The sequence below is a fragment of the Typopeltis vanoorti genome, chromosome 18 (genome assembly GCF_054136105.1).
Source record: "Typopeltis vanoorti isolate ZY-2024b chromosome 18, IOZ_Tvanoo_1.0, whole genome shotgun sequence".
NCBI classification, from domain to species: Eukaryota; Metazoa; Arthropoda; class Arachnida; order Uropygi; family Thelyphonidae; genus Typopeltis; species Typopeltis vanoorti.
The window spans coordinates 30,367,189-30,379,679 of record NC_143566.1 but is presented as its reverse complement, the minus strand read 5'-3'; positions in this window follow the sequence as shown (position 1 = coordinate 30,379,679).

Below are 12,491 nucleotides of genomic sequence, written 5' to 3'. Positions count from 1 at the left end.
TGCTTAAAGTATTTACTAAAATAGAGCCGAAGGTTTGTTCGACTTTGAAATGATGTTGAAATTAATATCCACTTAATTTATATAATTTTGCATCGCCCAAATGAAGCCTTTGGATCTTTATTTTAGTAAACAATTTCCAATTATGTTTCCATAAGCAAAATGGGGGAATGCTGTAAGATTATTCGCGCTATGAGAACACCACGAGTCATTAGAATACAGAGTAGATCTGTGGATTTTGTTTCACAAGATGATTCTTAACGTTAATAAGCATAAGTAAAATATTATTACAGAATCAGTTTATCATAAACGTACCAATATTTCATCGATAAAATGGTCACTTTCCGAGAGGTGTATTAAGTAAAAGTACAGTTTCCTTTATCATTCCCAAAACATTATAGAGGAATCAACAGTGAAATGTTATTACAAACAGATCTGAAAAAATTAGTTACGTTTTGAATTCTGTCTATGGATAACTTTCTGATAGTTGACTAAGACGGGCATCGCCTAATGTTTCTTCGGGTGAATAAGGTCGGCTGGCATTGGCATGTTACGTGATCAAGAACAAAATAAATGAACTGTTGTGGCTAATAAAAGGCGGATTTAAGTTTCAATAGTATTTAAATCTACGATCCTTTTTGAAAACTGCTTGGATAAATAAAAATTAGAAACATACAAAAAACATAGGGGACATTGATGCATCCAGAAACAGTTCCATTTTTTGTTAGATGCCTTGATAATTGTGCATCTTTAGGTCGAATCCTTCATTATCAAAAGAGGATAATAACAAATTTGCACTTCTCTTCACTTCAGTGCTATCACCACTTTAAGGGAACTCTTAAAATTGACATTTTGTCTAAAGTGACGTCTTGTTTTCTTTTTTCTCAAAGATCTTGATTTGTTAATAAGGTACGCAAAATAGCCGAACAGTTATCACACCTTAAAGCTTATTGTAAACAGTTTCGCTAAACTCATACTGGACCAATGGTTGTATTTTTCCTCCCCTAAATTTTGACTTTCAGCTGATGTTAGCAATAAGATTCGCAAGTGTCATTTAAGCGTATTAAGTTTACTTATTACCGACTTAAGGCATTACTCGCTCAATAACCTTAAGTGATGCACTTTGGTCGGCTGTGTAATGTTTGAGAGAACAACACACGAAAATAGTCCTTGGATCACTGTTCACTCCCGTGAAGACAATTTGGTGTAAGACATTTAAAATCATTTCTAATTATTACTCCACACAGATTTATTGCATTTCTTTTTCTACTGAACTTTTCGGTTTTAAGAATCTGAAATGGAAGTAAACATCACACGTGCAGGAGAAATGGATGTGATATATCTACCGAAGTTAATAGATACCTGATATCTAATCCTTTCCTACGCATGGGCGAGATTCACTAAAACAAATCGATGTTCTTATCCGAATGATACACGTTGGAAAACGTTCTCGAGATTGTTGCCGTTAGAACTAAATACTTGACTATTCTAACAGTATTTTCAGAATGTTGTTTCAAGGAGAACTCAAGCTAGTTACCATTTTCCATTCGGATTGAGAAAACAACTAGTGTTCCTTATTTTTATTAACTGACACTGTTTACTAGTAATCTCAGTTTAAATACTTGAGTTTTAATTCCTTGATATTTCCTTTGCTAAATTAAAACGGTTATTTTTATGTCCAACTGCATATTGTGAATGTGACTGGAAAGTTGTTGCTAAGTAACGTGCTTATGTTACTTGGAGCGTCATGTTGACTATTTCATCAGATATATTCCTTTTTTCTCCCCATATCGTCGGGAATAGTAGGAAGTTTTCTGGGTAACTTCCTTGCGTTATCCACAATGAAGCAGAAGCCATCTTTTGACAGGAAATTCGCGTTGCGAAGAAAAAGCGTACGTTGATATCTAAAGTTACCGTTAAACTGCAATAAACAGTTGCTATTAGTCGGAATAAAACTACTTGGTTTGTTAAAATGTGTAGTCTCTTTACATGTAAGTTGGATTTCCGAATACTTCCTCCATGCTAATAGCTCCTCAAGCAGTTTGTTACAAAAGGGAAAACTAATAAATTCGTATTTCGAAACTGTTTACTTAAGTATTTTCAAAGCTCGATGATTACTTTTCTTTCATATTTTTAAATAATTAAAGTTGGGTATTTTGTCTGCATACTTTGGCTTCTGTTTGATTGTGTTACACTTCCACGTAGATCTTTTTATTGCTAGTTAGACATTCCTTATCGGTTTAACTGTTAGCGTGCAAACCAATATGGGATACCTAATTATCAAACCAAGAAAAAAAATCAAATAGCATTGTCTACAGCGCCATCTATTCCTTTGGTTAGCCTCGCATGCTCGAGTTATAATAATCTTTGAATTTCATACGCAATTTATTTGCATTGTGACGTCATCGATCGCCAATATCTCCTATGAGACGTCATTTGCTTGACAAGAAAGACGTTCTCTAAGAATTGAATACGCGGTGACCTCCCAAGGCAACCAACTTAAACAGCAAGTGATTCAATGGAAACATTGATTGGAAAGAATTAACGAATTCTCCAAACGAAGATTATTTTCTTACTTCTTTCGTGTTTGTTTCTTATTCTTATACATGTACGGATGTCGTGCAGAATACGCAAGTGTCTTATTCTATTAGCGTACGTGATATTGATCTCTACACATTGATAGGAAGATATCAGGGGCTGGACATGCTTGCCTACTTTTAATATAATTTTATTTTATGTTTAAGCATCGTGTCTTATTATAGAATGCCCATTTTTACATTTATAATAGGGGCCAGTGTTACGATTGTAGGCCTTTCCTATTGTTCTGTCATGTTTCGTGCTCCATCGTTAATTTTATTCGTCTGTTCACTGTGATTATTTGAAACCATCAGATTGTGTTGGTATGATTTTCTACTAATGCATTCCTTTCCTGTATTTTGTACATCACAAGATCGGTTGGTTGCTTTCGTCTTTTCAATCCTTCATCCACCACTCCTAAAATTTCACTGCAATCTGCTTATGTCTAGCAATTTGTGTTGTTACTAAATTATTTGCTGTCCCGAAGGTGGTTATTTTTTATTAAATTTAAAAATGGGTTTCTTTCTTGATTTCATCGCTAAGCGGTGGATTGTCAATTTCATTAGAAACATCTTACGTTTTTGACTTAATAGAATATAAAAGCACACTTCACGCATTTAGTAATGAGGTTGTTGGACCATTTTGTTTTCAAATCATGGACAGCAATATCTATCCTTTGAAACTGTTACCGAGTTGGCATCTGCTTCGTCTACATGAATCCATTGTCATATTAAGAGATGCGGTTTATTTCGTAAAAGTAGCAGTTTAGAATGCGTTGATTATTCATAAGTTCTGCATAATGTGTCAACGTTTTTCCTCATTACTAGAAATCAAAATATTCCAGCGCACAAAAGGAGAATGAACTATTCTACCAATCAAACTTTACAATTGGGTTCATGTGCTTTGCCATGAAGTATTCCATAGGAATCCATCGTACGACTACTCTTCCATAAGATAAGCAGGGAGTGGGGGGGGGGTTAATTCATGCTGGACATCTGCATTCTGAAGATATTTCAGAAATACCCATGCTCGTAGATTTCGAGCACGTAGTTTTTGTTTGGAGAGTGGACTGCTTGCTGTTGGCCAGACAAAGAGTGACATTATTACTGCCATGATTAATAATGTAAGAATGTAGTTTTCTTTATAATTTAACCTTTAGTTTAAAAGTCAATGTTTTAATATTTTTTTCTCTTAAGTTCATTATCGTAAATTACATCATTAAAGTGAGCTCTTAAAGAGTCAACTATTAGCTCGAGGAGGTATCTAATAGGCAAATATCCTTCTTGATTAATAAATGGTTTTCAAAGAAAATTTATCATTTTAATAAACTTTTTAAGAGAAATGTTAGACAGCGCAAAAGTGAGTAAAAGCTTTCTTTCAGATACTCTGCTGAAGATATGTACACGTGGTCTGATTTTTTTGGCATTAATTCTCAAAATAATTGGATATCGTATTTTCTGTTATTCTTTTTTTCCTACGATGAAAAGTCAATCTATGGTAAATCGCCTTAAATTTACAAAATGTTACCGAAAGGTAATTTTACAAGAAATGTTACTTAAACAGCTTGCACTTCAAGCATGTGATTGTTCTGCGCGTGGTCACAGCCAGTCTGTTGCAGTTAACCTCGTTAAAATGTGGATTGTTAAATGAAACGAGAAGATTTTCAGTCAAGTTCGTTATCGTGTATAAAACTCCTTGGCGAAGGCACAGACAAGCGACTTCCAGTTTGGCGCTAAGTAAGCGAAATATTTAAACGAACAAAACCGGAATGAACGCAGTGCATTAACGGAGTATTTCCGTTAATGTATGATACGTTGCCTCCTATGTGAGTGTCTGATTTTCACTGAATAAACCTGCGCCTTTAGCATACCCCAGAAGAAGTAATCAAGGAAATTCGATCTTGACGAGCTTTCAGATACTCCGCACTGCCACGTCGTGCAATCCATTTTTGGAAATTATGAAACCAGTCCCTCGCCATTTTGGCTAAATGGGGTGGTACTCCATTCGTTGGAACTACTCCTGGTGATTTTTTTTTCTAGACCTAGAGTGAGGGCATTAATTGGTCACTAAATATAGTCAAATATGTCTTGCCAGTTACGTTAAATTCGAAGAAAAGTCCGAGGACGTGCTTGCCGTAACCATAAATCACCTTCGCCGATACTTCTTTGGTTAAGGAAATCCAGTGAGGATTGTCTTGCGACCAATTCCGCATGTTCTATTCACCTAAAACATGGATTTGTAAACTGGAGAGACATCCTCTATTTCGGGTATGTTCGGCGAGTTTAGTTATTCGGGCTTGCTATGACCTTCACCGTGATCGTTTTCTTCACCTCGTCCGAAAAGGATGGTCATTGACAACAGGATTTAACCAACTCGTTGCCTAAACTTCAATTTTTGAACCGGCTTTCCAACTGTGCTATGAAAGATAACTCTTCCAGGATGGCATGCGGAGAAGTGGTCTGTTAGTCATCGATATGACCAATGAGCAGTATCAAATCCACGCGTTTCTCTTTCTTCAACGACATGTTCATTCTGTAAAAAAAAAAAAAAAAAAAAAAAGTTTCCAGACATCATGGATATACTACTTCGTATATAAAAGAGGGTTCATTAAATGTACTCTCCTTGGAAAATAGATTCTATGTAGAGTCTACAACAGAATACAAATTTTTATTTAATGCAATGCAGTTTACCAATATTGGTGTACTTTAAGTCACAGAATTTTAAAGTCCTATTTTGCTGCATAATTGTAAAATATATCTTATTTATTCAAGGATTCATGTTTTATGCTAATTCAGCAGTGACAACTGATGAGTATTTTATCAAGTGATATTGACTCTAGAATATCACTTGATATTCTAAATTTTCACTCGCATCTGACCTGCTGCACGGAAATTTAAAAATATTCCAAGCTTCGTCTTGACTAGTGATGCATCTTTACGATTCTATATGATTTTCACTTGGTTTGAGGAGGGGGTCTTGATGGTAATAAATTCCTTTGCTGCTGCTGCCGAACTCTTCAATTCTCCTTACAGCGAGCGCTAAGAGATGGGTGTAATTAATCAACGTCATTCTACTCGGTCTTCCCTGCCAGAGATATGAAGAATTTTAGATTCTTCAGAAAAGAAATACATTTAAGTATAGCAATAAAACTAATTTTTCTTTTTATTTCGTTATTTTAAACTTGGTAAAGTAGTGGGATCTCTGAGCGTTTGGGGGGCGGGGGAAATGAACTCTAATGCCTTCTATCAGTCAGGAGCAATGTGAAAATATGGAACGGAGGTGATTCAAACATTTGTTTTTTTTTTGTTTTAGATAAGTTACATTTTTATTCATATCAACAATTTTTGTAGATAAAAGTACAGAATATGTGCGAGTGCTCCCTGGTTCCATCTACTTCAAGAGTAGATTGAACTAGGTCTGAAGGCATGTGGTTCAGTTTCGTATAACAGTGTGATCTCAACTACTATATTAGTTTGAGTGCTAGGATAAATAGAAACTATTATTTAATTCATTCCTTTTTTCAAAATTTTTAAAGATTCTTTTCTAGTCGGAAGAAAATATAAATTGCCCTTTTTTTCTCCTAGCGAGTAAAAAAAAAAAAAAAAAATTCTGAGAGCAAACAGAAACTGATACTATATACTTGCATCACTGATATTGTAAAAAGTGGACAAGCTTCCACTTTTCCACTGATTAACTCTGCAAATATCAACCACATTAGATTCCCTTATTAGTTTAATGCTAATTTAATGCTTAGATAAATAAAAGGGGGGAAAAAATATGGATTCTATGGAAAGTCTTCCACACTCGTACGTATGTGATCGATTACCATATCTTCAGCTCAAAAGTCCTGGACGAGATTCGCTGCCATCAACTGTTCTAACCTAATCCCTTATTTACTGTCGAGTTATGATCTTGCTTACTTTTCACAGCTATAACTTTGCCGATCATAATTTCCAACTCATCTACTGAACTAAGAAATGCTCCCAAGTAGGTTTTCCATTTTAAATTTTGCATTTCTACCAGGCAACTACAATCATTTTTATTTTAAAGTGAAGTTCAATATTTTTATTAATTGCACATCTCCATTGATCCGCATTTCATACCCGACTCAAAATCACTGCCAATTCGTCTCTCCTCACGTACTCTAAACTGTTTTTTTTAACTTCCATTTCACTGAAGGTCACAAGAATTTTTACAAACTTTTCAATCAACATAAGCTTAAATGTTCAATCACTTTGTATTTTAAAATCAGCTAAAAGCACATGCTGTGATTCAGATTATATTCTAACAAATAACTTGGATATAGAACGTTTTTTACCTTGTTTTTTACTCTGTGCTGAGTCGCCCAGACTTGCACTACGTGCAAGTGTGGACGACTCCGCACGTAGTGCAAGTCTTAAGCAACTCGTGGTAAAGGCAGAATAAGCTCTGATCACTATTCTTACTATTTACCCTTAATGCAAAGCACATCACCTTGAGGAGATGCTATGCATTAAAGGCAAGGGGCCACTACCCAGACCGGTTTCGACCTTTGAGGTCTAATCAGTGGGAGCCAGGCTTAGAAACACCAAGGTTTAAGTAATACAGAGCTTATAAATATTTTATATTTTAACAAAACAAGTTACCGTAAGGTGCTTTGACCTTATTAAATAAAAATCTCAGGATGAGAGAGATGTAGAAAGTTTTTTTTTTTTTAATCACATCTCAAGCTTTGCACATCTCCTCAAAGAGATGTGCTTTGCATTATGGGTAAATACTAATAATAGTGATCAGAGCTTATTCCACCTCAATCACGAGTTGCCTAAGACTTGCACTACGTGCGGAGTCGCCCAGACTTGCACTACTTGCAGGCGCAAACTTCTGACTTGTCTGTTTGCTTACTTGGGAAATGGATTAAAACCAAATAAATTTATATATACATATAAAATTGCTTGGTATCTTTAACAAATAACTTGGATATCACAATTGAAAGCGAATTTTTAATTTTTGTTTCAGAAGAACCGCGGCACTCTTTTCTGGTATGGTAACCTCATATTCATAGTCCTAACGACTAAAGGCATGACAACAATTCGATCAGAATCGAATAGGTAAATTTAATACTTGGTAATGAAAATCATAAATTCAAAATTAGTATTTGATATGATTAAATGGTTTTTCCACAACTAATAATTTCAATGCTGTTTGGATAAAGTAATGTGGAACGTATTGGCTGCACATGAAGTTAATTCATTTTAAATTTATTTTAAACGTTGAAGCCACATCTTAATAATGTGGCTTATTATAAAATTTGACAATTCATAAAGCATGGGGTGCTCATATTTCCGGCTGCTATGCCAGATTCCGATTTCACATCAGTCTTAAACAAAACAGATCCATAAAGAAATGCCTCATTGAACCACTTTATGCATAAATCTATTTAAAGAAAACGTTTATATACAATTCAATCAGCATTAAACTTACTACACAAAATGCTATCAATCCTGGGATAGCGCTGCTATCCGCCTGGTAATAATTTCTTTGGAGCTGTTACTGTAAAGGAGAATTCCTTTCGAGTTTTACCATCGACATATTTTCAACTTATGATTTTTAACTGAAATATTTTCTTTCGAAGGTTCACGCGCTTTTGCGCAATCTCCTCGAGACATATGTAATAAATGCTTTTAGAGATTTGACAAAAATCCCTTTAATCGAAAAGATCACTTTCAGACAGTGACGTCATCGCATCCATCGAAGCTTAGCAAGATACGCTGCTTGTTTTTATCTCAAAGTAGAGTGCTATTGTGACATCATATGCCGGGATCAAATGACCTAAGCTTACCACTGTCATCTTAAAACTGTCCATCTTCTATGACATTTTTTTATAGATAACAAAGAAAACTAAAGTGATCGGAGTATTTACATGTTTTGTCGGAATATAGTCCACTTATTGTTATACGGTATGAGGTCAAATCGCATAATCCAAGAAATCAAATTTCCGATTAACGAGTTCACCACCCATGCATATCACAGCGATGTATTATAACTTAAACATTGATTTAATGCCATAAGACGGTAATATTTCGTGGACAGTTTCCTTGAAATCGCCTCGATGAATAAAAGATTCGTTTGCTGAAAAGCCTCGACTTCTAGCTTATTAATCAATAAAACGGATTTTAATATTCCCATTCATCACGTCACGAATTCACAGCTGATAGAGCAAACACTTCTAGCTTTGGAAATCTGTTAGTAACACTTTATTTTATGAGTGCTCTGAGCAGAAAATATTTAGGAGGGAAGGCTGGAAACTGAATCGAAGTGCTTAAATTTCCTTTGCTTACTTGGCTATATAAACAGAAGAAATTTTTGTTACAAACTCTTGGATACTTCTAAGTAAACACTGTAGGAAGTAAAATTTTTTTAACGACACTTAAAGTTTATTTTTGTATGAAACATAATTTCGCTCTAAAACCTTAGTGGTCTGAAATTTGAGAGACGTTTTTTGAGCTCGTCAGAACACATGAAATGAAATTGTTGCTTTTACAATGCAGAAATCGCACGTCCGACCGGAAGACAAACCATTTGTTTAACATTTTCTGCAACTTTTTGGTCCATTAAAATTCCAGAAGACAAAGCTAATGCAGATTATTCCGTCTTACGGAAAAAATGAAGCTAGGACCTTAGCAACGCTCCTTTTTTTACTCCTTACTGACACTAGTGGATACGTTGAGTACCATTTGATAACCTGCAATTTAGAGAAATGCATTAAATCCAACTTCAAGACGCGCACGCAAATTACTTTACGTAAACAAAAAACAGCTTGTAATCTTAATTAGGAAAAAGATCAATAGCCTATCATTAACACTTGAAGACGTTATCCCATCTTTCCCTAACTCAATAGGTGACCAGTGCATGCTATTTTTAGTTAATCCCTTTCTTAAAAGGTTTATTGCTATTTCGAAAGGGGGGTCCATTGAGAGGCCTTTCAAAGAATGAACCCCCACCCAGAAAAGGATTTGTTAACGATAAATTGAATATTAATCGGAGTCATTTCATTCAACGTACTTAGAATCAGCCATTTACTTCTCAAGCGAAACTGCAAATTTGAAGAGAAAATCTCGATTTGATGTCAGTATAATAAAAATTCTTCATTTTAATACGTAACAGTGTACAAAAATTTAATATTTTGCTGAAACTCGTATTAATAGGTGAATAAAATTGATCTCCAGACTGTTAATGCTTAAAAGTGTGAAATGTGAACCAAAATTGTCTTTTACGCCGTATTGAAAGCCCAAAGATTTACTTTAATGCGAGGTGGTATTAATTATTAAAGGACAGTATCCCTGCATGTGTGCACGTATATAGATTTCATCCCCCCACTGCCATATCTTACAGATATACTCAAAACTAATGAAAATATAGTTCATGAACTACGCCATTCCGATATACAGACGTCCCTTTTGCGGTTGCATCACAAATACCGACATGCAGAGCAGACGAAATTCGATTTATTTTATTTATTCGTATGGAGTTCCCTCCCTTTTCTCCCACGTCCCTATTGGGGCGAGTTGAATCCCCTCATGGGGGTTAGGTATTTATGGCTGTAGATCCGTGTGTGTTCAAGGGGCCTGTTTGCCGTTTTCACTGCCTTTGAGAGCGTGCTACGCTTTCAGCACCAACAAGAAAAGAGGGAGCGAAGAACTCTAAAGACAAGAAACAGAGAAGCTTGCGTACAGGGCACAAATAACAATCACAAAACGATTTTTTTTTTTTTGCTAGTGGGTGAATCAAAAATCTTTTTCATATTCCCCGTCATTTGTAAAGAAAATATATGGATGGAGTAATAAAGTGCTATAAGCTCTGATCATAGCAGGAGAGTAACAGCAATAGCCGAGCCTCAGTTAAAACGTCATTGATTACAGCATTGCCATCCATTACCTTCCCTGTTATCCATTTTAGTCGACTCGTACGACATGCATGGGCTAGAGCAGGGCTATTCTTATCCTGGCCACCACACGAGGTCATAAAACGTTCTTAAAAGAACTGGGAGATTGACTGAGTCCTTGACTCTCTATCTCTTCATCTGAATGAAGAAAATCTGTGTGGATAGGGTGTTATTGAGCTAAAAGCTCTAGTCATGGCTGGGTAACGGCAATAGTCGAGCCTCAGTTAAAACTTCATTGGCTACAGCGTTGCCATTCGTTACCCTGGAAGTCCTAAAAAGGACTTGATTCACTCAACCATTTCATCGATTCAACAAAACGTTACGGCATGTATTAGGAATTAATTATATTAGTAATATATAAAGAAAAGTATGGTATATATTCTTTAGTTTTACATAAATATTGTGAAAAATGAAATTCAGAAAGAAAAACAACTAATGGTAGATTAATGAATTTCAATATTCTTTAGATTTCCGCAAGGTTTAATTAATAGGCAAAGCACGTCATTATGTTTGTCACGTAGCGCAACGTTAGTGAAATCACAGCACGTGACGTCATTGTGTTAAATAACGTCATTTGGATATTGTAGATGCCATTGTTTAACAGATGTTATTTTTAAATAAATGAAAACAGGCAAAGTACGTATAAGATGGTAATTAAAATGTATTAGATTGTTGATTAAGATGTGTGTAAAAGCTGTTTGTCTTAAAAGTGCATGTAGACGTAATTTCAATGTTACTGCGAGTAACATTTTCCCATTCGAGATTAAGGGATAAAAAAAAAAAAAAAAACTGTTTGAAAGTCCATTTCGCGGGAAATATCTTCGGTTTGCCTATTTAACTTTTGTTTTTCCTAAGAAATGAACTACAGGCGAGCAACAAAATCCAACTTAGAGTGCACTTCTATAACGCCTTGGTTACAGATGCGAAGGTTCTTAGAGTGAAAAATGATTTAATTTAGCCTGTTCCCCAATATGGATGTTAGTCCTTCTTTTTACAAGGCTGAGTAACCAGGCGTGTCTAATTTGCTTGTCACGTGTCTACTCTGACACTTTCAGGAAGCTTAATAGACGGAGACATTAAGTAGCCCAGGAGAAAGAATCGAATCAAGAAATCTGAGTTCAACTTGGGGGGGGGGGGGGGGGACTGACAGCAATTTAAGAGAAACATTAGGGAAAAATAAATGGTACGCTCTTCGTCAGTACCTCAATAAAAATGTGCACATCCCAGGAAAGATAATGGAGATGCACTCCAAAAAGCGCCATCTAGGGATAATCGCAATAATTAAAGAAATGGGAGGGTTGACGATGCTCGGGGAATAAAAGGGAAAAATAAAAGAGAAAAACAGTTGCACGAAATAACTTTTTATTTTTAATTCACATTCGACTTTTGCAAGGTTTGGCAATCAGTGTGATTTTTTTTTTTTTTTTTTTTTTTGTAAAGGTAATTAAATACACCGAGAATTTTAAATTTCCCATTCATAGGAATACTATTCATGATATTTGCAGATCTAATTTGTATAATTAAATTTTAATCACTGTTCTTGAGATGGTCTCTCTCTGACGGAGAAGTCATTTGCTTCTGTGAGTTGATTTCTTTTTTTGCTTCGTATTTACTTGGAATGAGTTCTTTCGTGTGACTTATTGCTAGTTTTCTGAAATAAAGTGCGGATAAATTGGAAATAAAGGTGAAAGCTACAAAATGAACCTGTCCTAGAAAATATGGCATTGGATAATTGATTTTAATCATAAAAAAAAGTCTGGTAGATACTTTATTTGGAATTTAGATTCGAATGAAATGGATATCAGATTGAACTTCAACAAAAGTAAGGAAAAAAATACAATGAAAGGGGTGCTGATACAGTAAGGACGTAAAATAAAATATAAAAAAAGATAAATGGAAAAAATATGAATTTTTTTAGACTAAATGTTGATGGAAATAAAGACATGGAAAATGACACGAAAAGCTTTTGTTTACTTAGAATTATGGTTGCAACATT